General features: G+C 36.9%; 1 long non-coding RNA gene across 1 annotated transcript; it reads left to right on the top strand.

The window, feature by feature from the left end:
• LOC129059273 (uncharacterized) lies at positions 1 to 25,597 on the top strand. Its single transcript, XR_008525066.1, has 3 exons — positions 1 to 88; positions 23,556 to 23,631; positions 25,366 to 25,597. It is a non-coding gene; the product is annotated as an uncharacterized LOC129059273 (long non-coding RNA).
• Positions 25,598 to 26,542: the final 945 nt, after the last annotated feature.

The following is a 26,542-nucleotide window of genomic DNA, read 5'->3' as shown; positions in this document are numbered from 1 at the left end:
CTATGTCTGGTTGTTCATTGTCCTTTCTATGGTGGTGGATGTTCTCAGGATCAACACTTCTGGGAAGAAGAAATGAAGCAGGATTGAGGTGAATTAGATACAGTGACAATAGGGTCTTAGCTGACCCCAGGAGGGGCTTGAAGTTTTAAACCCATTTATGCCTAGTGTTCCATTATTGGAACGCTAAGCTTGTGGGAGTTATTTATATCCTACTGCTCAAAGTCATCTCCAACGTCTGATTTTTCACACAAAAAATTTGCAACCTCCAGCATAAATGGGTTAATGGCTCTTCAGAATTTCCCAGAGTTGAGAAAAGAGAGCTTGACCTTTATAACACAGAATCAATGAGTCACTGGGTTTGGGCTCCTCTGGGAAGGGGAGCATAACCTTAGGTAAGGTGATTCTTTTTAGCCCATTCCACTGAGCTCCCAATTAACCTGCATTATGTATCCCAATATGTTTTAGATAGATGAGAATGGAATCACTTCCATTGAGGACTGGAATCTGACTAAACAGGCCTGAGACCTATGCTATCTGACAGACTATTTTTGGGAATTAGGTCCGTTTGACAAGTTCCTGGCCACCAGTTGTAAAAGAACTGACCATTCATTTCCTGAATGTTGATGATCATGTACACAGGGAACTCTCCCTGGTGCGGCTTAAACACTTGACCAAAGACTCCCTGCTTTGTTTGATCTTGTGAATATGCTCATCTGATCTGTTTCTAGTGTATCTTGCTTACAAGGTTATTTATCTTGCTTCATTCCAATCTCAGCAAATCTCTTGAAAAAGTCCTGTTGCAATTGTGACCTGATGTGATTCTAAACATATGCTCAGTTCTAGTTGTCACCTGGAACCACCATCCAATGACCAACTCATTCTATACTCTCTTAGTACAAAGAACTCATTTATTGAAAACTAAAATTATATGCATTATTCTTTGGAATATGATAAGATTCATTTTAGTAAAGTACAAGTTTGATCAATAAGGAGATTTGGGCTAGTAAATAAAACTAGAAGATCAAAATGCCTGCTAAACTCTAAGTAGAATAATTGTTCAGGATTTTACACAAAAGGAAAAAAGTATATAGCAAACTAAATGAGTCAGAATTAACATATGTTAGGGTACACTCTCTGCCTTCACGTGTCATGCCTTCCTTTTAGTTCTATAGGATAAAGACAAGTCTTGTAGGAAGGAGGGGTGATGATGAGCAGACACCATTTCCTACTCTTTGGGTTTTGTTGAGAATTGAACTAAGTGTGGATACATAGTTATGTTTTGTTAGTATCTGTGAGGAGAGAATTCATAGTTTTTATATCATAGCAATTTAGATAAAAGAAATCTATATTCTATACAGTGCTTATACTCTTGAAGTAGATATAAGAATAACTCACATCAGTGTAATTCAAAGTTACTATGAGAGTAAAGAGAAATGATCTATCTCATCTGTTTAGGTACATAAGGAAAATCTTCACAAAGAACTTACTCTAATTCTTGGGGAAAGAACTGATTTCTGCATTCAAGACTCATATGATTGCAACATTTTTTAATGTCATTCATTACCAATATGGATTTAGCTCCCCACTTCATCAAGTGAACAGCCATTATTCCATGTATATATCTGTAACAACTAGCTTGAAATGTCTTTTCAGATTAAGAACCACTTTTATTTTCTTTTTCTTTTTATTATACTTTAAGTTTTAGGGTACGTGTGCACAATGTGCAGGTTAGTTACATATGTATATATGTAACATGTTGGTGTGCTGCACCCATTAACTTGCCATTTAACATCAGGTATATCTCCTAATGCTATCCCTCCCTGCTCCCCCTACCCCACAACAGGCCCCAGTGTGTGATGTTCCCCTTCCTGTGTCCATGTGTTCTCATTGTTCAATTCCCATCTATGAGTGAGAACATGCGGTGTTTGGTTTTTTGTCCTTGCGATTGTTTGCTGAGAATGATGGTTTCCAGCTTCATCCATGTCCCTACAAAGGGCATGAACTCATCATTTTTTATGGCTGCATAGTATTCCATGGTGTACATGTACATTTTCTTAATCCAGTCTATCATTGTTGGACATTTGGGTTGGTTCCAAGTCTTTGCTATTGTGAATAGTGCCACAATAAACATACATGTGCATGTGTCTTTATAGCAGCATGATTTATAATCCTTTGGGTGTATACCCAGTAATGGGATGGCTGGGTCAAATGGTATTTCTAGTTCTAGATCCCTGAGGAATCGCCACACTGACTTCCACAATGGTTGAACTAGTTTACAGTCCCAACAACAGTGTAAAAGTGTTGCCATTTCTCCACATCCTCTCCAGCACCTGTTGTTTCCTGACTTTTTAACGATCGCCATTCTAACTGGTGTGAGATGGTATCTCACTGTGGTTTTGATTTGCATGTCTCTGATGGCCAGTGATGATGAGCGTTTTTTCATGTGTCTTTTGGCTGTATAAATGTCTTCTTTTGAGAAGTGTCTGTTCATATCCTTTGCCCACTTTTTGATGGGGTTATTTGTTTTTTTCTTGTAAATTTGTTTGAGTTCATTGTAGATTCAGGATATTAGCCGTTTGTCAGATGAGTAGATTGCAAAACTTTTCTCCCATTCTGTAGGTTGCCTGTTCACTCTGATGGTAGTTTCTATTGCTGTGCAGAAGCTCTTTAGTTTAATTAGATCCCATTTGTCAATTCTGGCTTTTGTTACCATTGCTTTTGGTGTTTTAGACATGAAGTCCTTGCCCATGCCTATGTCCTGAATGGTATTGCCTAGGTTTTCTTCTAGGGTTTTATGGTTTTAGGTCTAACATTTAAGTCTTTAATCCATCTTGAATTAATTTTTGTATAAGGTGTAAGGAAGGGATCCATTTTCAGCTTTCTACTTATGGCTAGCCAGTTTTCCCAGCACCATTTATTAAATAGGGAATCCTTTCCCCATTTCTTGTTTTGGTCAGGTTTGTCAAAGATCAGATGGAAGTAGATATGTGGCATTATTTCTGAGGGCTCTGTTCTGTTCCATTGGTCTATATCTCTGTTTTGGTACCAGTACCATGCTGTTTTGGTTACTGTAGCCTTGTAGTCTTGTTTGAAGTCGGGTAGCATGATGCCTTCAGCTTTGTTCTTTTGGCTTAGGATTGACTTGGCAATGCAGGCTCTTTTTTGGTCCCATATGAACTTTAAAGTAGTTTTTTCCAATTCTGTGAAGAAAGTCATTGGTAGCTTGATGGGGATGGCATTGAATCTATAAATTACCTTGGGCAGTATGGCCATTTTCATGATATTGATTCTTCCTACCCATGAGCATGGAATATTCGTCCATTTGTTTGTATCCTCTTTTATTTCATTGAGCAGTGGTTTATAGTTCTCCTTGAAGAAGTCCTTCACGTCCCTTGTAAGTTGGACTCCTAGTTATTTTATTCTCTTTGAAGCAATTGTGAATGGGAGTTTACTCATGGTTTGGCTCTCTGTTTGTCTGTTATTGGTGGATAAGAATGCTTGTGATTTTTGTACATTGATTTTGTATCCTGAGACTTTGCTGAAGTTGCCTATCAGCTTAAGGAGATTTTGGGCTGAGATGACGGGGTTTTCTAGATACACAATCGTGTCATCTGCAAACAGTGACAGTTTGACTTCCTCTTTTCCTAATTGAATACCCTTTATTTCCTTCTCCTGCCTCATTGCCCTGGCTAGAATTTCAAACACTGTGTTGAATAGGAGTGGTGAGAGAGGGCATCCCTGTCTTGTGCCAGTTTTCAAAGGGAATGCTTCCAGTTTTTGCCCATTCAGTATGATATTGGCTGTGGGTTTGTCATAGATAGCTCTTATTATTTTGATATATGTCCCATCAATACCTAATTTATTGAGAGTTTTTAGCATGAAGGGTTGTTGAATTTTGTTAAAGGCCTTTTCTGCACCTATTGAGATAATCATGTAGTTTTTGGCTTTGGTTCTGTTTATATGCTGGATTACGTTTATTGATTTGTGTATGTTGAACCAGCCTTGCATCCCAGGGATGAAGCCCACTTGTTCATGGTGGATAAGCTTTTTGATGTGCTGCTGGATTCGGTGTGCCAGTATTTTATGGAGGATTTTTGCATTGTTGTTCATCAGGGATATTGGTCTAAAATTCTCTTTTTTTGTTGTGTCTCTGCCAGGCTTTGGTATCAGGATGATGCTGGCCTCATAAAAAGAGTTAAGGAGGATTCCCTCTCTATTGATTGCAATAGTGTCAGAAGGAATGGTAACAGCTCCTCCTTGTACCTCTGGTAGAATTCGGCTGTGAATCCGTCTGGTCCTGGACTTTTTTTGGTTGGTAAGCTATTAATTATTGCCTCAATTTCAGAGTCTGTTATTGGTCTATTCAGAGATTCAACTTCTTCCTGGTTTAGTCTTGGGAGGGTGTATGTGTCGAGGAATTCATCCATTTCTTCCAGATTTTCTAGTTTATTTGCACAGAGGTGTTTATAGTATTCTCTGATGGTAGTTTGTATTTCTGTGGGATCGGTGGTAATATCCCCTTTATCATTTTTTATTGCATCTATTTGATTCTTCTCTCTTTTCTTCTTTATTAGTCTTGCGAGGGGTCTATCAATTTTGTTGATCTTTTCAAAAAACCAGCTGCTGGATTCATTAATTTTTTGAAGGGTTTTTTTGTGTCTCTATTTCCCTCAGTTCTGCTCTGATCTTAGTTATTTCTTGGCTTCTGCTAGCTTTTGAATGTGTTTGCTCTTGCTTCTCTAGTTCTTTTAATTGTGATGTTAGGGTGTCAATTTTAGATCTTTCCTGCCTTCTTTTGTGGGCATTTAGTGCTATAAATTTCCCTCTACACACTGCTTTGAATGTGTCCCAGAGATTCTGGTATGTTGTGTCTTTGTTCTCATTGGTTTGAAAGAACATCTTTATTTCTGCCTTCATTTCGTTATGTACCCAGTAGTCATTCAGGAGCAGGTTGTTCAGTTTCCATGTAGTTGAGCGGTTTTGAGTGAGTTTCTTAATCCTGAGTTCTAGTTTGATTGCACTGTGGTCTGAGAGACAGTTTGTTATAATTTCTATTCTTTTACATTTGCTGAGGAGTGCTTTACTTTCAACTATGTGGTCAATTTTGGAATAGGTTTGGTGTGGTGCTGAAAAGAATGTATATTCTGTTGATTTGGGGTGGAGAGTTCTGTAGATGTCTATTAGGTCTGCTTGGTGCAGAGCTGAGTTCAATTCCTGGATATCCTTGTTAACTTTCTGTCTCATTGATCTGTCTAATGTTGACAGTGGAGCGTTAAAGTCTCCCATTATTATTGTGTGGGAGTCTAAGTCTCTTTCTAGGTCTCTAAGGACTTGCTTTATAAATCTTGGTGCTCCTGTATTGGGTGCATATATATTTAGGATAGTTAGGTCTTCTTGTTGAATTGATCCCTTTACCATGATGTAATGGCCTTCTTTGTCTCTTCTGATCTTTGTTGGTTTAAAGTCTGTTTTATCAGAGACTAGGATTGCAATCCCTGCCTTTTTTTGTTTTCCATTTCCATGGTAGATCTTCCTCCATCCCTTTATTTTGAGCCTATGTGTGTCTCTGCACATGAGATGGGTTTCCTGCATACAGCACACTGATAGGTCTTGACTCTTTATCCAATTTGTCAGTCTGTGTCTTTTAGTTGGAGCATTTAGCCCATTTACATTTAAGGTTAATATTGTTATGTGTGAATTTGATCCTGTCATTATGATGTTAGCAGGTCATTTTGCTTGTTAGTTGATGCAGTTTCTTCCTAGCCTTGATGGTCTTTAAAATTTGGCATGTTTTTGCAGTGGCTGGTACCAGTTGTTCTTTTCCATGTTTAGCGCTTCCTTCAGGAGCTCTTTTAGGGCAGGCCTGGTGGTGACGAAATCTCTCAGCATTTGCTTGTGTCTAAAGGATTTTATTTCTTCTTCACTTATGAAGCTTAGTTCGGCTGGATATGAAATTCTGGGTTGAAAATTCTTTTCTTTAAGAATGTTGAATATTGGCCCCCACTCTCTTCTGGCTTGTAGAGTTTCTGTGGAGAGATCTGCTGTCAGTCTGATGGGCTTCCCCTTTGTGGTAACCTGACCTTTTTCTCTGACTGCCGTTAACATTTTTTCCTTCATTTCAACTTTGGTGAATCTGACAATTATGTGTCTTGCAGTTGCTCTTCTCGAGGAGTATCTTTGTGGCATTCTCTGTATTTCCTGAATTTGAATGTTGGCCTGCCTTGCTAGATTGGGGAAGTTCTCATGGATAATATCCTGCAGAGTGTTTTCCAACCTGGTTCCATTCTCCTTGTCACTTTCAGGTACACCAATCAGATGTAGATTTGGTCTTTTCACATAGTCCCATATTTCTTGGAGGCTTAGTTCGTTTCTTTTTATTCTTTTTTCTCTAAACTTCTCTTCTCGCTTCATTTCATTCATTTGATCTTCCATCACTGATACCCTTTCTTCCAGTTGATCCAATCAGCTACTGAGGCTTGTGCATTCGTCACGTAGTTCTTGTGCCTTAGTTTTCAGCTCCATCAGGTCTTTTAAGGACTTCTCTGCATTGGTTATTCTAGTTAACCATTCGTCTAATTTTTTTTCAAGGTTTTTAACTTCTTTGCCATGGGTTCAAACTTCCTCCTTTAGCTTGGAGTAGTTTGATCGTCTGAAGCCTTCTTCTCTCAACTCGTCAAAGTCATCCTCTGTCCAGCTTTGTTCCATTGCTGGTGAGGAGCTATGTTCCTTTGGAGGAGGAGAGGCGCTCTGATTTTTAGAGTTTCCAGTTTTTCTGCTCTGTTTTTTCCCCATCTTTGTGGTTTTATCTACCTTTCGTCTTTGATGATGGTGACGTACAGATGGGGTTTTGGTGTGGATGTCCTTTCTGTTTGTTAGTTTTCCTTCTAACAGTCAGGACCCTCAGCTGCAGGTCTGTTGGAGTTTGCTGCAGGTCCACTCCAGACCCTTTTTGCCTGGGTATCAGCAGCGCAGGCTGCAGAACAGTGGATGTTGGTGAGCAGCAAATGTTGCTGCCTGATCATTCCTCTGGAAATTTTGTCTCACAGGAGTACCCGGCTGTGTGAGGTGTCAGTCTGCCCCTACTGGGGGCTGCCTCCCAGTTAGGCTACTCAGGGGTTAGGGACCCACTTGAGGAGGCAGTCTGCCTGTTCTCAGATCTCCAGCTGCCTGCTGGGAGAACCACTACTCTCTTCAAAGCTGTCAGACAGGGACAATTAAGTCTGCAGAGGATTCTGCTGCCTTTTGTTTGGCTATGCCCTGCCCCCAGAGGTGGAGTCTACAGAGGCAGGCAGGCCTCCTTGAGCTGCAGTGGGCTCCACTCAGTTCGAGCTTCCAGGCCACTTTGGCTTTGTTTACTTGCTCAAGCCTCAGCAGTGGCGGGCACCCCTCCCCCAGCCTTGGTGCTACCTTGCAGTTTGATTTCAGACTGCTGTGCTAGCAATGAGTGAGGCTCCGTGGGCGTAGGACCCTCCGAGCCAGATGCGGGATATAATCTCCTGGTGTGCCGTTTGCTAAGACCATTGGAAAAGCGCAGTATTAGGGTGGAAGTGACCTGATTTTCCAGGTGCCATCTGTCACCCCTTTCTTTGACTAGGAAAGGGAATTCCCTGATCCCTTGCACTTCCCAGGTGAGGTGATGCCTCGCCCTGCTTCAGCTCACGCTCAGTGCACTGCACCCACTCTCCTGTATCCACTTTCTGACACTCCCCTGTGAGATGAATCCGGTACCTCAGTTGGAAATGGAGAAGTCACCCGTCTTCTGTGTTGCTCATGCTGGGAGCTGTAGACTGGAGCTGTTCCTATTTGGCCATCTTGGCTCCACCCAAGAACCACTTTTCAAATCAAAGGTCTTTAAGTTCATGATATTTCACTGCAAGAGTGTTCAAACACTCTTCCCAAGAATTTTGGCATCCAGATATAATGGAAGAGCATACTGGAGAGAGGGGGTATGACCTTAAGAGCAGAGGTGAAAAGCCATCTGATAAAAGCATTGGAGGCCATAAAGCCTAAGGCAAATTTAAGCTAAACAAAATTTGTTAGATTCACACAAGGGAACAGTGGCAATGGTGGAAGGGGAGATGCTGGAAGTAAAGGGTAAAAAGATGGTTGCAATAGCCTAGATATGCAATTAAAAGGCATAATCTAGTCTTGTTAGTAGCAATAAAATGGAGGGGATAAGTGGGAAAGAAAGGAATGAGAGCTAACAGAACTTGATGATTAATTTTAAGGTAAAGTGGATCTTCATGGGAAAATAAATCAAAGAAGATCAAAAATTTTAGCCTAGGTGACTGAACACTATATGAATGCCCACTAACTTAAATAGAACTATTAGGCAGAATTTGGTTTAGAAGTTATGGCATTTTAAGTGGCAACAAAGCATCAGTTGAGAAAGTAAACCAAGCGGTTGAAAACATAAGTCTAGAGTTAAAGTTAGAGGCTAGTTTCAGAGACTAAGATTTAGTTGTGAGCTACAAGGAATAACAGTCAAACTTACTTTGCAAATGGAAATTAAATAGCTTGATCTGCTACTCTCTTCCGATCTGGATCTTGGGATCGTGTGTCTGTAGTTTGAAGGAATTTCCACAAGGTGGTGATGCATTCTTATTAGGTAGTGTAGACTTCAGGTTTCAAAATAAATTATTAACAGGAATCTAAAAACAACTATTTTCTCCCTTTTTGGCATCCTTCTGAAGTCATTATTTGATGTGTTATATGAAAATATTATTTACTAACAAAGTATAACTAAATCATTTATCTTGTTATTTTCAAGAGATATCAAGAATACAAAGCTTACTTGGAGTAAAAATTACACTGCTCATAACAATTTAGGATAATTAAGGGCTATCCCAACTTTTCATGAGAAAATAAAACTAGACATTTTCTCAGATTTTTGGCATGATTTGTTATATAATCTCACTTCTGTTTGCTTTTATGACAGGATGCTCATTTGGACTTTTTATTTTTCAGATCAATCTTTCTTTGTTCCACCTGTCTCATATTTTTAAGTGTAAATTGTATTTTCTTTCTGGTTTTGAAAGCATTGTTCTACCCACACTCTAGAAATTCAAATCCTCTTGACAGCCATATCCCACTCACACTTGCTTAAAGATCTAAATAAAAACATGTACTTTTCTCATGTGAATGAGTCATCAATGAATCATATAATATTACAAATATACATTTGTATATAAGTATCAAAAATCTTAACCACATATTTTTATAACTGCTTGTGATATTTCTCCCACATTTATTATCTGTATCGAAAACATAGTTTATGTATCAGTAAAAACTTACAAGTTGCTTAAGAGTCTGACTGAAAGGATGTAGATTGTGTTTCAGTCATATCTTAGCTCTTCTCCTAATAGGATGGTTGTTTAAAATTATTGTGCATTATTCATTGTCTTCTTTACATGGTTAAGTGAAAATGGGGGTTTAAGAAATTAAGTTTACTTAAAGGTCCAGAAAAAAACCCATTCGTTGGAAGAAAATGTGTAAGTATCAACTTGAATTGAGAGAGGAGAACTCATAAAAGATATCTCCTTGACTATGTTCTTGTCTTCATTTACCAGGCATGCAATGGCTTTCCATAAGTGAGAAATTTTTTTAAAAAGTAAAAAAATATGAAAAGTGTTGTTGGTACCAGAATGCTTTTCCACACTATTTGAACACAAAGTATATTGAAAACCTCATTCATTGTGAAATGCCATGGAGAACCATGTTGATACAGCAGAAGGTATCAAACATCTTCAAAGATCTGAATAAAAAAGCAATGTAGGAGAGAGATGATTCAAGATAAGACCTCAGGTTGAGCAGGTCTGGGCTGCTTCAGAACATTTGAAAATCATGCAAGACCATGTAGTTTGAAGGTCATACATGAATCAGCTGCCACTGATACTGAGACTGAAGTGGTCTCCCTTAGTGAATTGCAGAAAATTACTGATGAGTGTGGTTATTGTGCAAAGCAAAATTTCAATATTGATGAAATGAATATCTTTGGAGATGAATACTGTCATGTAGGTTTATTTCAGATAATTAGGAAAAACCTTGTCTTGTTCCACTTTCTGCTGCATTATGGCAGACTGGGTAATTTACAAAGAAAAGAGGGCTGGGCATGGTGGCGCATGCCTGTAATATGAGCTACTTGGGAGGCTGAGGCAGGAGAATCACTTGAACCTGGGAGATGGAGGTTGCAGCGAGCAGAGATCGTGCCATTGCACTCCAGCCTGGTGACAGAGTGAGACTCCGTCTCAAAAAAAAAAAAAAAAAAAAAAAAAAAGACCTGTAAAGATGAAAGATTAATAGGTATAATAGATAATGGAGGAGGGAGATAGTGAATTTCAGTTATGGTCCTGAGAACAACTGCATTGATGAGGGCTGTAATTTGTCTCACTCATCTCCATCTTTAAGAGGAAGACCTATAGGAAGTTCCTGAGGAGATCCCTTATTTAAAAACTTATTCAGAGAAGGATGAGTCAACCCAGGAAACCAGGGAATGGCTGGGGGAAAATGAATGATGTCTAGCGCTATCAGAGCCAATAGAAGAGAACATTTTAAGAATGAAGGCCCCTAGGAGGTGAAGTCCATGAGAAGTATGAAGTACCTGAATCCTAAAGACGCATGGAGAAGTAGATTCATGCATTAAAAGAGTAGACTGTGGCAGCCATGGAAAGAGTTAGTACAGAGCATAGATGACTGATAGTCCGCAGCTGCCATACCATCCAATCGACTGTGGCGTTCTTGCCAAGGCTGCCCTCTCCCAGAGTTCCTCACAGCCAATGACTGAACACTGCAAGAGAACTAGTGTCAGGTCATTTTTGCCTAATGATGGACTCCTCTACAGGCCCCTTTGCTTAGGAGCTCGCTATCAACTTGGCCAAGATCTTTTTCGAAATGCTATGTAGTCTGAAGCTCTTACCCCATCCTCATTTCTTCCTTGTCTCTTTTCAAAAGTGTCATACCTGCATTGCAGTCTGAAGGTTCCTCCCTCCTCCTTATGCTCCTGTACTCTTTATACTTCACAAGCATTTTCCACAACAGATCTCTTATCACTTGCTTCTCACAGATTTCAAACTGACACACTCACAGGTCTGAAATTTGGTGGGGATACACTTGGCCTCAGCTGGGGCTACTCAAAGGCTGGGAACTAGAATTATCTGAAGACTGATTAACATCTTTGGCATTTGAAATTGACTCTTGGCTAAGACCTTGGCTGGGGCTGTTGGCTACAATGCCTACATGTGGCTTCTCCCTGTGGCCTGGATTTCCTCCCAACATATTTCCTTGACTGCAAGTCCTAAGAGAGAAATAGTCAGACAGAAGCCTTGTTACCTTTTTTGACCTAGCCTCAGAAGTCACACAACATCATATCTACTGCATCCTATTTGCCATACACAGGGCCAGCTCTGACTCACTGTGGGAGGCAATCACATACGGACATGATTACCAAGCAGTGTAGATCATTGGTAGCCGTCTTAGATGCTAGTTACCTCATTCTAAATGTAACACAGAAAAATGGATATATCTTGAAAATGTGTTAAAATGAAGAAGCAAAAGAAAATACTTTTATCAATGTCAAATACGTACATAAACACCAAACCGCAATATGTATCTTATAAGAATACACACAACAAAAAGTTGTGAATCAAACATTTTAGAATGGCTAGTATAGGAAGAAAAGTAGGATGATAATGAGAAATAGGAATAACAATCTGAAAAATAAAATATATTTTGTTTTAACAAATGTTTAATTCAAATGTAGTTTTCAATTTACATATAACCATTTATATTTCAAAATGATGTTCACATCATAATATGCAAATTACTATTGGAAAATGAAGGTAGACTACAACTCCATTACTTTCCTAAGAGCAAGAATTTCAGGCAACGTGAAACTCTCCCAGTGGAAGCTTTACTTTGGTTTTTTTTCAAACAGCTAATGGTGGTCTGCAACTTTTGTAAATGGTCTTTGATTAAAGTTTCTTATTTGTTGAAGACCGGCCAAGATCTAGGCTCATAATCAATATTAGACCTTTAAGAATGATTATTTCCTGTGTTTTGAGTTCAATTACTTGTATTATGTACGTGTAAAATTTGAAGGCAATGAATATAAATGACACATTTCGCATGTCAGATATTTCTGCATTTAGCCTATAAATTAATTTAATAACATTAGTCATCATTTATGTAAGCATTTAATTTGTAGATTCATTATTTGTTCTTTTGAATACACAAATATATATTTTAGAATATATTAGAAAAGATTTGTGAGTTATAAAGACATGAATCTCTAAACTTGAATATTTTCTTGAAGTTACTTCTCTTATAACAGAAAAAATGTGAACATTTATGTAAAATGATAATATATTTTTTCATCTTTAAAAGAATGAATACTTTCTGATTTTCAATGGGATTCTCTTTTATTATGAGTTATGGTTTCACAGAGAATTATTATGGGAGTTATGCTAATTATTCATAAGTGTATATATTATCTTATTTCCTTTAACTTTTTAAACCTTTGCATACAGGTCCTTTAAAAATTCTTTAGTTTGATGGTTGGCAACCAGTCAATGCTCAACCAACTTCCTGCAAAAGGACATTATTTTGCATGTCCTTGGAGACTGGATAATTAATGTGTAATGTTTTACTTAAAACTGTAATTAAGTTTAAATTAAAATTCTTTGGGTTTTTAATAGAAGAGGAAGCATTTTGTTGCCTTTTTCACTTAAATGTTATATTTGCCAGCCTGTCTGGGCAAAACTGCCTCCATTTATATATACTTAATATTGTTGTTTTAATGTTGGCATTGGGTCTGGAAACTTTAAGAAAACTTTGTTGTTTTTCTTCCTACCTTCCATCACAGTTGTTTCACTTTAGTTTGTGTTAAACATATGATGAAACAAATAAGACACTCATTGCCAATTGCTATTTACCCCTTTCTAGAAATTAGAAAAGTTCTATTTAATCTTTTCTTGAAAACTCATTTTTAAACCCTATAGACTGATCTTCAAGAGCATTTCTTTCTATTCTCTGAAAAGCAAAGTTAGACGTATATTTAGATATTCCTTCTCAGTCATCCTTTCTACTTTCTCTTCCTTGGGCACTGATTATATTCTGAGGACCAGTAACATGGATATGAAAACTAATGAAGAAGTTTCATCAATAAACGTCAATTGGAAGACCACCCATCTTGTTTCCAGCTTGGATATACATCCCACCCCCTGATTTGAGGGATACCAGCATATTCTGAACTTGAGTGTTTTCAAATTAATCTTCACATTCAGTAAACTATGTTAATTTCACCCACTCTGTACTTTTCCTCACTTTCTTCTTCCAGTTCTCAGAATTAGGAAATATTTTAAGTTATAATTCATTTACTATTATTCTTACTCAAGAATTTTATTTAAAAATATCTAAAGTAGTTGGTAATTTATAATATCTAAAGAATAGGCCAGATCCACATAAAACCATAAACACAAGCAGTCACTGAACATGAACTGGGATGTTCAGTAAATCTCCAATCTGAATGATTTGTCATCATTAGTGTGGTTGTGTTGTGATAATTTCTGGAAGAAACAGGTCAACTAGTTTATAGAAAAATCCAGTCATATTCAATTTTGGCTTCAGCATCTATATACTTCGAGCAAGTGGGATCTTTAAAAAATATATTAAATTTTGCTATTTTTTATTGTATTGTAGCCAAATGTCCAAAAGAAAATAAATGAGAAGCTCCAAATTAATTGGGGTCTCTGTCAGGACTGAAAGAAATATTTAAGAAGGTGAAATAAACGATGTTATATTTAATGTACATAGCCATTTTTCTTCATGATTTGTGTTTTAAGTCTTTTGAAAAGCATTGCTGAGGCAGTAGGAAAATAAGGAATGTCCTCAAAAATCAGACACAATGAGGACGCTTAATTCAAAAGGACAGCTCCATTTGGGAGCCAGAGCATCTTGTGGGACTTCAGTTGTAGAAGTGCCCACCATGAAATCTCTCCTAATCCTCTTTTCAGATACAGTGCCCCCAAACATATCCAACCAAGTGACTCTTTTGGGCCCTTTTTCCTCTTGGTTTGGAAGATGAAAGCACTGCTCTTCTACAGGGATTTTAAAGGAGTAAACGACCTCTCTTCATGAACACCATATTTTATCAAGAAGTAACACATTCCTCTTATGTGGACAAAGGGTGGAGTGATGTTGGTATTGTGAAATGGCTCTCATTTCAGTAAGTCCCATGGAGAGGTAGCTGGTGGTTCTGAATTTGTAGCTTAGGGCACTTAAAGCCTTATATTCTTAACCTCAATCCTTAGGGTCCAGTTCCTTGCTTAGCATCTAATATCATCTTACATTTTATTTTATTTCTAACCTAGACATAATATTATCTCAGAAGTCTTCCCTAAAGCCTAGGTTTGGCTAAAAAGGTTCCTCCTCTCTGCTTTGACACTGCCTTTGATCTTAGCATTTACCTTATGTATTGGACAGTTCAATATTCTCTCACTCTACCCTGTTGTTCAGACCATGTTCCAACAGGATTGAGAGAACCCAAGAAATGTTTATCTGGAGTCTTGCATGTGCAACTGGACAGTACTTCACTTTAGGCCAGCGATTCTTCCCTCTCATTCACTGCCCATTTACTGCCCCTGGCTTCTGGGTTGCCTTAATGTGGGATGACTGTGAGAACCTGCCAGCACTCATGCACATGCAACCTGAATTTTTCTGAAATTAATGCCAGAGAAGTCACTTTTGATCTATGTGTAACTGGAGCTGACAGATAAATGCTTTTCCTTTTTGACTGTTGGGGCTGAGTTGTGAAATGCGTTTTGTAAGGCTCATCGGATAATCCCAGCATGTTTACTTTCCCCATTCTATACTTCTGCTTCCTGGGATCATATTCCCATATAAATTTCTAATATTCAGACCTTCACCCAAGGCTATAATTTTTGGAGAAAACTTGACCGAGACACTGTAATATATTGGAATAATTTGCTTTTGGAATTGTGTCCCCACCATTACACTGTAAGCTGCTTTCATATCTAGTACTGTCCCTGGCATATAGGTGCACTCCATCAATCTTTGGAATTAGCATCATTTACAACTTATTTTTTCCAAAATAGTTACACCAATATTGTTACCTTAACACCAATTTGAAGACCATATTCAAATTATCATATGCATAGTCATTGAAAACCTAAATGACAGATTTTTACAAATATATTGAATATATTGAATGGAAACTATCTCTTGAAAATGCTTGAACTCTTCATGAATGAGAGAATATCTTATCAGTTGTCAAAGGTCTATTCATACAGATTTGCCTTACTTAACAAGAATTTATTTCCTACTGTGTTAAGAGCACAGAATTAAATACCTTGGGAGTGAAGAGATGGATTCCTTAGTTTTGAAGGCCCTGAAGTCTATGGAGAGAGGAAAATCCTGCCCTCATTAAATTCCTGGGGAGCAATACAAATGAATATGTCAGAATATACAAAATAATGTAGCTTTAATTGAAAGCTGTGCATAAATTTTTCTAAGAGAACACCAAACCCTTTTAAGTTGATCTGGCATCATCCACTTTATGTTACAAGTAGTAGATTAATCCATTGATCTATCTGTTTATTTCTATCAACACTCTGGTAATGTGACTTTATAAACACAAACTGTGCAAAACCTCCTCTGGTAACTTTTAAGCTAGAAATTATGCCTTTCTAAAATAAAAATCTCTTTTCTTTAGCACCAAATGATACAATTTCTGTGTGGAAAATAAATGCATTACAAACATGTCTCTAAAATCAGGCTTTCCCATATTCCTAGATAAGTTGAAACTGGACAAATTAATAAGATTTAATAATTCGTCAGATCCAAATGATAAATGGCCCACTTGCCACATTGCTTTGCTCTCTTGATGAATGTGCTGTGCTTGATGTATAAATAAAATAATGAACCCATAAAATGTAAATATTAAGCACATGTTGAACACTTATGTACATACACCAGAAAATTATTCTAAAAGAATCTGCTCTGAAAGTATGGATTTTAACAGCACAATTCATTCCGTTTATTTAATATGTAAACTGGAAGATGTAGATTTAGTTGCATGGCAGGGCACAGTGTAGTTTTGGAGCTAGTGCTAAGTCTCAAATAGGAATTCTGAAAATGGGAAAAACATTTTGTACTATTGTAGAGGGGAACTACTATTGTCATGTAAACAAAGGAAAACCCAATAGTAATTTAAAATGAGTTACATATTTGACAGCTCACTCCCTTGCCAGATTTTTCTATTCTTTCACTACAAAAATAAATAATGGATTTTACTTAATTTGCTTTTCCAAGTAAGACATCTATTAAATATGGTTCCATGATTACAAATACATACATTTTATTACATACAAAAAATTTAAGTGTGATATTTTATAGCTAATTTAAAAAATGGTGTTCTAAATAAAGCAATTGAACTATGATAATATAGTTTCAGGTTATATTTTGATTGGTGTGCAAATATGTTACCCAGCCTATATTTATGGGTTTTGTGATTCAAATGAACAATTTGTATACAAGTGCCATGTTTTTGTGCCGAGAGAATCCATTTCACTCCTTTGAATTAAGTCTTTCTCATTTTTGTAATACATTCAAAAATCTTTGGAAAAATACATTGTAATCTTTTAATAATCAGCTCTGGAATTGACAAAATTGTCTTATTAAAGGGCAAAAAGAAAATTAAGCTAGAAATACTAGGAAGGAATAATGAATTATAAGTAAGGAAAGAATTATCTATTACAAAGGTGGTGTTCGTGGAAAGTATCTTTACTAAACTAGGTAATTTAGTGACTGTGTTTCCTCCAGTTTATTTCCTCTGGCTAACTAGAGCTCTATTTTAGGAAAACAAGAAGAAAGAAATTTCTCCTGGTTAAGAATCCTAAGTCAGTAGAAATGCATTAATTATATTGAATATATAACTACTTCATGGAGATAAACTATATTTTCAGTAGCTTATACGTATCTTATACCAGATGTAATGGAAGTGGAATATATCATGGCCATGTATGACAATAGAATCACCCAAAATAATGAGCCTACATTATTAATTTAGGAATCTTAAAGGACAGTATTATTCAAGCTCTAACACTTATTTTATCAATCATATTATTTAAATGTCACTATGTGCTAGAATTATACAACTGGAAATGATCACTGTTCTCAATTACCTCTCTTTTGAAGCTTACCAAAAGTGCATGCAATAGCATGTTTAATTCATCATAATTTGCTAGAAAGCACATGTAGACAAAGTTTAAATGGGAAGAAATTTATTGCATTCATAGGATCTACTATTCTGAATTTATTTTGGAGATGGAAGATGAACCCAGGAGAACTTGGTCATATCTTGATTTTTAGGCATTGCAATTAAAGTATCTCCTGCCAAAATTTTGCATCAGCCATTAACTGACTATACGACATTACACAAGTTACTCAGCCTCTCTGTGCCTGAATTTCCTAGACTGTAAATGTAGACGTGAAAATACTTGGGAGGATTAATAGGTCAATGCCCTGAAGTGTCTGACACATTTTCAACACTGAGTAAATGGTAACTATTTTTTAATTAACATCACAGTTATGCCCATGCCTTGTGCGCTACACTATCTTAGATTTGGAAGGGACTGGAGCCTTCATTGTTCTCTGTCTTGTTTCCTGGAAAGAAGCCAGAATCATCAACACAGGCTTAAAATTAGTAATACTTTTCATGCTACTGACCAAGGGCCAGGCTTCTGTATTTGTAAGCCTTGCTTAAGGCTAGACATGGTGGCTCATGCCTGTAATTCCAGCACTTTGTGAGGTCAAGGCATGAGGATCACTTGATCCCAAGAGTTTGAAACCAGCCTGGGCAACATGGCAAGACCCCATCTCAACAAAAAATAAGGAAAATTAGCCAGGCGCGGTAGCATGCATCTATAGTCCTAGCTACCGGGAAGGTGGAGGTGGGAGGACCGCTTGAGCCCGGGAGGTCGTGGCTGCAGTGAGCTGTGTTTGTGCCACTGCACTCCTGCCTGGGCAACAGAGTGAGACTCTGTCTCAAAACAAACAAAAAACCCTTTAAGAAACATAACCAAAGTGTTGCTTCCAGGAGATAGCCCCTGCGCTAGCCTTTTTGAGAGAAGCTGCATGTTTATTTTAGATTTTGAGATCCGTGGGAGCAGGGACAAGGACAGGCATGAAATATGAACAATTAGTGAATTATATACAAATGTAGAGGTAGGGATACAGTGCAACCATACATGCTTTTCTCCCTTCAAGGAATATCAATGAATAGAGAATTGCATGATGCCCTATTAGCTTTACGTCAGACTAGACACGTGAGTTGATCCTCAGTTCTTAGAGATCCATTTCCTGGAGGATATGAGGAGAGATTCTGGGACCTGTATGAAGGATCACGTTCCACTCCCAGTTATGGAGATGCAATTTCCATCTTCCTACATAACCACTTAAACCATTTTATTTCTCAACATCTACATGCCCACAACTGTCATGAATACTACTATGAAGACAAAACCAATAGAAGATACTATCCCTATCATTAAGGAGCTTAAAGTACAGTTGGGTAGCTAGCCCCAAATATAGCAAACAGTAGAAACAAAAACAAGTGTGTAATCATGTGATAGATTGAGTGGAAATGTACCATCTGGGACATTGGAGTATAAAGAAAACAAACTCCAGTATGTTCTGAACCTTAGGTTTCTCATCTGTAGAATATATGTTAATGCTCACCTCACAGGATGGTTATGAAGAGTAAATGGTATAATTATTTGTTCTAACTAACAGTCGGGAACATTATATGTCCTTAATATACATTAGTGGAAACATCATTCAGGCTTTATGTAATTTAAAAATATTTTTCCACACATTTATATGAAGATACTCTGTTACATGGAAATCAAGATATTAAGTGTACAATGGTGAACAAAACAAAAGTGGATTGTATGTTCATAGAGCTGAAATTCTAGCTGGAAAAGAGAGAAAATAATTACATAAGTAAACAGAAAGAAAATTTCAAGCAGTGGTATGTTATTCATAATTTTCAAAACCACAGTAATTTGTTGAAGAGAGAGAAAGAGTTACTTTAGACTGGGTGGTCAAGGGAGGCTTTCTGAAGGCATGATACCCGAAGGAGTGATATTAAAGCTGAAAGCTGAATGATAAGGAGCTAGCTACATTTTGATCATGTATGTTCATCAAAGGACAATTTAAAGACTTCCAGAAGTTCCTAATGAGCATACATTAGTTATTTATGTGCTACTTCAAGACCACTGATACTGACTTCTCAAACAACGTATATCCATCTCATGATCTCAAGAAACCCAAACACAAGCCTAATGCTTTCTTGGGGAATCTCATTTTTCTTGTATATGTGAGGGTATACTGCATGTGTGTGTTACAAAATGCAATTATTGCTAACCTGCTTGATTTTCTACTTGAAATGATTATTCCATGCAATTGACCTGTCATCACAATGACACCTTTCAGCATGTTGAGACTTATTGACTATCACATTTTTTATTTTCAACAATTGGAAGCATGTTATCTGAAAAGTATCCTGGTGATTGTCACAGGAGTGAACACAGTTCCATGATTCTTTGAGGGACTACCCTTCCACTATTTGTGATTTCCTGCAGCACATTAATGAATTATTTGTGTGTGATGTTGCCTTGAATAGCTGTTCTGTCTGTGGCCCCAAGTTGATTTGGGGACTTAAGAGATTGACAACAAAGCGAGTGTACTAAGACACATGTTATTACCTGACAGGGCAGCTGCATTTCCATGGGAGGTGACCGAGAAGGCTTCTTATGAATCCATGCTGACCTTACAGAACTCTCCCAGGTTTTGATAGTGTCCTTTTACAGATGTACAAAGAGGTTCTAGATTTGTCATTAACCTCTTCTATAAAAGCAAAATATATGGAATACATAAATATACCATCAATTGCATTTAAGAAATTTATAAATAGGTCCCTTTTATAAACTTAAGTCCAGATTATAAGATTAATATGGATATATAAAGGTGTTTGAATAGGCTTGTTAGGACACAGCTGCCCAACAAGTTTGTAAGTAGGCTCTTTGTCATTCAACAGACCACTCTGTTGTCTAAATACCACTGTCATTCTGAATGAGGTAATATTTGAAGATATGACTTGGTATCTCCTTCTAGACATAATTGGGGACTTATAATGCAAATGATAACGCAATATGAATACTGTTCTATATGTCCTTTTTAGTAAATTTTTTATTATAATGATTATGCAGCTCTGTTACTGGCCCAAGGTCAATTCCAGGTTCCAGATTGCAAATGTTTTGTCCATTTTCACTCTTGACATGCTGCAAGATTGCTTTTCCACTGGGAACTGGATACCAGCAAAAATAATACAAAGCATTTTGGGAGCATGCGGTGCTTTCTTCCAGTGGCATGAAACTTCAAAGTGAAGAGAACGATGAGTCTCTGAAGAATCCAACTGCTGAAGTAGAGGACGAAGAATTTCTGCTCCTACCTAAATATAAAGACACATTTATGAATGAATACACCCAGATATGTTAACAGATTATGCCAGTAGAAGAAGAGGTAACTTGTATTTGCCGGGCAGGTTTAGTTTTAGATCATGTATTCCCCCTGGACTCCTGTATTCATGTGACGTAATGGCTTAGAGTTAGATTAGTTCAAAAATATGTTGGCAGCAGGAAGTAATCATGCATGCATGATCGGCAATTTTTACCTCACATTACTTACTAATAAAAGGAAGCTTTTTAAAATAAAAATATTTATATTTTAGATCTGTGATAGTACAGTGGTTAAGAGTACTGAAAATTAATTTAAATAGTCCTGTGTTCAAGTTCCAATTCTGACATTTATTAACTGCATAACGTTGGACATTCCTAAATTTAGTCTTTTTATTTACAAACCATAAAGAGAAATAACTATGTCAAAGTGGGTATTAAAATAATGAAATATAGCTAAAGTTTCCTGGTAAAATTCTGAGTTTATTTCGGTGTTCAATAAATGGTATTCATTATATGGTCGTTGGCATTTAGAGAAGATTTTAGAAGGATTGCTGCTAAATTTAATTCCCATATAGCACCTCTTATAATACAATACTTCCTGCCATTTCCTCTTTCAAATTTTCTCTGTTTCTGTCTTTATACACACATACGTGCATATACATGTAATTTTAAAATTTACATTCTGGCTTTCATCATGGCAGGATTGTTCTAACAATTTTCTAATGTCATCTTTGGCTTCTCCATCTTTCCTCCCTCTCAAATTCACTTTACACACTGACTCATTCAGTTTCCTAAAACACAATTCTCATTTTTTTTTTTAAACTTCACTAATTTCTCTTTGATTACCAAATGAAATTCACCTTTCTTTTGCTAACATTCAGTGTTCTTAGTGGTAGTCACACCCTCCTACTGCCAGGGATCAGCTACATTCAGCTGTGGTCTTTGTAACTTCAAAGTCACCTGTTTCTCCTGCTTCCTTTTGTGCCACTCTCATTTTGAAAAGCTTACCTTTCCTAGCTTCACCCATGCCATGCTCTGTCCTGCTGAGGACATTCCTATAAACTATTTATACTGCCCAGAATTATCTCTAGCATTCTAGGATTATTATATCCTCTGAATCCTTGCTGTGCACTTAAGAAAAGTCACTCTACAAGTTTGTCTGTTTCACCCTATTGCACATAGGTCCTCCAAAGCCAATTTTAGCATGAAATTTAATGTGCAGGATGTATATTATGGAGTTTCCTGTAATCAATACTTGCAGAAGGCAGGCTAAAGAAACAGGATTGGGCCAAGGGAGAAGTCAAGGTGCAAAACAGGCCCAACAACAACTTCCGCTAACCCCATAGGAAACTCTAGAGCTAAAGAGTCATCACAATTTTCCTAAATGAGGCTGAAATGGCCTGGCCTTTATAATCTTGCTTCAATCTATCAGTTAATATGGACCCCTGCTCTGAAGGGTGTGAACTTGACCAAGGTGGTTCTCTGAAGCTTAAGTGACTTCTGAAAGGCAAACACATGCAGGCTGTGTGCTGACAGCACTCTCAATAGCTGGGACAAGTACTTTATTGAGGATCTGGGAAGTGCATTCCCCTATACATCACATATCCAAAAAGCAAAGCTAGCTAACTGAGCCCAACAACATGATCTAAGTGTTTTGTATCTTCTACTGACCAGAACCAATTCACAGTGTCAAAAACAGGGGTCTGTGTCCCATGCTGGAGAGCAGAGACCCCCAATTGTCAGCAATCTGTGTGATGAAGCATGAACAGGAGAATGAGTTTTATTCTAGAAAATGACCTTCTTTATATCCCATGGAGAAGTGGAAGAAGCAGCAAGGTTATCACTGAAGAACAAAGGGCTCCTGTCCATAGCCATGTAGTTTAGTATTTATTTAAATGCCAGAACAAATCCTGCAAAGTTTAGGAACATAAATCAGAAGTGCATTTTTCTTATGAACTCTGCCTTTGCCCTAACAGACCCCTGATAAGACAACTTATCACCTCAAAATATCACACAATTACATTTCTCCCTCCAGAATACTGTTACTAATGACAATTTCAAATAGCTTTTTGAGAGCCTTAACCTTTTCAAGGGTACTCATCACATTGATCTCTCAATAGTTTGAACTTCTGTATTTTCTCTGAGTTGTAATATTTTATGGTGACAATTTCCATCAGACAATTAAGTGTATTTATCTGAAACTGAATTCATGCATAGAGAACTTCAGTTCTCTACTCAAAAACTCCACTGACTGTTCAGTCATTTTAACATCTCTTTCAGTATGTATTTTCAAATGCTTAAAAAAAAACCCTTCACATTAGATTTCTCATTCTGCAATCAAATAATACCAGATGGTTGTAGTCAGTATCAATGATTTATTGTTTTGTCATTATGACTTCTCAATCCAAAAATTTCAATAAATATTTGTGACAAGGCACTGTAGTGGACACACTGGGGTATACACATATAAACACAATACAGACCTTGGATATTTATTGAATTGATTTGTGGAAGCAATTTCTGAGTTTGTAAGAGAAATAAGATATATATAACATATTTATGACTCAATGAGAATGCTAGTCCTGTTGACTGAGCCCTTGGTAAAGGCTTCATGTTGAAGATAGCAATAAAGTTTGGCCTTAAAGATTGGGTGGTGATTATGTATTTATGTACATATATATTTAAATTTTATAGGTAAATAACTTCATTATAGCAAAATTAGGAAAAGAAGCTGAAATAATAATAAAATAAAAATTATGCACCATCTTACTATTCCTACTTTGTTGAATGCTTTACTTTATCTATGCTTGTCTGCCAAAACTATCTCAAAATTTTTACTCAAATCAGAGGACCTTCATCATTTTTGTTGCTGATTTGGTACTCAGCAAAGACTCAGAATTATAGCCATCTCTTCTTTCCTTTATTATGATCATAGCTTGTTTTATGATCATAATTCTACTTTTCCTATTATGGTTCACATGTGTTTGGATTCTATATAAAAGGTTACATTTTTATTTCTAGATGGCAACGGATTTAAGATTCAACCCAGGAGTGAATATCTTACTCAGTTTATTAACCTCTCTGCACAGGAAATTGGGTATGTGACTTTCTGTGATCCTGAACTCAACTTGCTTGCAAATAGTTGTCTCCCTCCTGCAATGTACTCTAAGATTTATCAGAAAATTGAGGTTTACCTGAAAAAAATGAAGTTTTCATATTACATTCTAAGTTGAAAGTCAACACTCGAGTAGAACATAAATAGCTAATTTCCCAAAATGCAACAATGGAATAAGAAATCAGGTGCATAATCATTAACCACCAATGATTCTCTTTAGTCATCTTTCTTGATTTATAGATTTTAATTTTTTAAACTTCTAAGTTAGAATACGAATAACATCTGAAATATGCCCAAAATATGCTCAGTGCCTTCTAATTTTAGAGTGATTTCCCACATAATATCTCTTCAACCTCACAACGAGCAGGTAAAAAGATGGTATTCTCTTAATTTTACATGTGAGAAAAGGGAGATGTTGAAAAGTCATGTGAAAATTCATTGTCAAATAGCAAGTTCAGTGTGAAGCATGGACTGGGAACCTGATCTGTAGCTTCATTTTCAATGTGCTTCAGTAGTTTTTAGATGCAAAAATCAACCAATTTTCTTCTCATTTTTGAATAACAATATCTGGTGAATCATCTCAGAAGAGGAGCATTTTCGTAACTCTCACCTGAATGAACTATTGTTTAAATGCTATTAGTTATTGGCAATGGGCCTGAACTGAAGTGCTGACATATGGGAATAGAAAACCTTTTTGCTCCTTGCAGAAAACATTTATTTTTCCTGGCAGCATATCTTCAAGGTAGCTGCTGGATGGTGTTAATAAGCTCAGAAGGAAGGATCTAGAAGGGTGACAAATGTAGGTGTGAAATCCAGCTGCTTCTGATGTGAAATAAGACCCGTAGGTACCAAAGAGCTCTGAAGCGAGAGAGAGCACTGTGACTCACGGCATTTACTAAAACACAGCTGAAGTTACCTTGGGGGTACTAGTTGAAACATGCCAGTTTAACTTCTGCAGTTTTCAATGTGACTTTTCTCATTTTAAAGTAAAAAGGACAAAAAGTCGGCAAGTTCATAGAAAAACTTTCAGGCCATATTTTTGACAATTCCACATGAAAAAATTATTAAATTCAAATCCAAAGTTATTATGAAGCCTTCACTGTCTCCATGAGACCTAAGTGGAGAAAATAAATTACAAAGGAAACAGGAGTTTAGGAAAGGTGATATTGTGCATATAAACATTTTAGAGGTCTGAAGCAACCCAAAATTTATTACTGAAAGGATAAATTGCAAGTTCCATCTTAGGATACAGTGGGTGGTAACAAATATGACTGAAGAACTATAAAATAGGATTTATATAGAAGATAAAAGTATCTGAGTAATTTAATTGGAGAAAGACCTGGCTAAGGATGACAACAACTTTCAAGTAGGTTGAACATTTCTCAGATGATGGTAATCATTTATTTCTCAATTTTCCTGAATCAAGAACAATTTATACAGTTTTAAACTGTATAAATTGTGTGAGGGTTATAGTAGGATGTAAAAATGAACATTTTAAAATTTAGCTAACATATATTGAATGCTTAGAATTTTGTATATTCTCTGATAAATATTGGGGTTATAATTATGAATGTTTGGGTTAAACTGTATCCCCCAAAAAGATATGTTGGAGTCTTAATTGTGAGTATCTGTGAATGTGACCTTATTTGGAAATAGAGTTTTTACAGATGTAATCAAATTAAGATGAAATCATTAGGGTGAGCCCTTATCCAATAGGAATGGTGTCCTTATAAGCAAAGGGAAATGTGGACACAGATGCCCAGAGAGAGGAGAATGCCATGTGAAGACACAGAGATGCTCACAGAGAGAAGACAGTGTAGAGACATCACCTCATCCACAGGGAGGACAGCCATGCGAAGATGGGGACAGAAACTGGAGTTATGCTGCAGTGAGCCTTGGCTGCCAGAAGCTGGGAGAAGCAGTGAAGATCCTCCTCTAGATTCTTCACAGAATACGTGGTCTGGCCAAAACCTTCAGTTTGGACTGCTAGCCTCAAGAACTGTGAGACAATAAATGTCTATTGTTTTAAGCCACTCAGTTTGTAGTACCTTGCTACAGTAGCCCTATCAAATGAACACAATGTATAAGACATTATTTTTGGCTCTGTGAAATGCAAAGCCTAGTGGGTAAATCGGAAATGGTGTATTTGTAGTCCAGTGTGTCTATAATGCCTCCACGCTACATACAAAATCCTGACTTTCCCTCAGATTCATCTCACATGATACTACTTTCTCTCTGTGATGCTTTTGATTCTCACATAATTTAAAATTGATTTATTAAAATAGTATGTATCCATTTGAATTGCAAAGATGTGTTTTGATGTTTACTCCTCAAATATCTCCTGTGAGCCCAAACAGTATTTGGCACAATTCACTGAATAAGGAAGAAATGAATAAAGGTGAATTTAAATGTAGTTCACACTCAGTGAAATGGAATTCCTTTACACTCAGTATGAAAAACCATCTATAATGTACAAACTACATGCTTACTTACTTTTTATTAAATTCAGTGTGGTAAGCGCTATAATTAGTACATGGACAAGATATTTAGGAACATAGAGGTTGAAATAATTAACTTAGACTAGAGGAGTCAATAGAGAGAGGCTTAAGATGCTTCTGAATTTCTGTTATGAGAAATATTATAAAGTGCTGTCCATACAAGTGACAGATGTAATATCACCCCAGCATTTCCCTTCTAGTTCAAGGAAGGTAAATTTTGTTAATGTGTCAGCTATGATTTTTGAGGCTAATATCAGAAAAATCTGCAATTGTTGTTGTTGTAGTTGTTGTTGTTGTTGTTGTTGTTGAGATGAAGTCTCAATCTGTCACCCAGGCTGGAGTGCAGTAGCACGATCTTGGCTCAGTGTGACCTCCATCTCCCAGGTTCAAGTGAT

The sequence above is a fragment of the Pongo abelii genome, chromosome 4, assembly GCF_028885655.2.
Source record: "Pongo abelii isolate AG06213 chromosome 4, NHGRI_mPonAbe1-v2.0_pri, whole genome shotgun sequence".
NCBI classification, from domain to species: domain Eukaryota; kingdom Metazoa; phylum Chordata; class Mammalia; order Primates; family Hominidae; genus Pongo; species Pongo abelii.
Note: the sequence above shows the minus strand (reverse complement) of the source record. Positions and strands in the feature narration are given on the sequence as shown.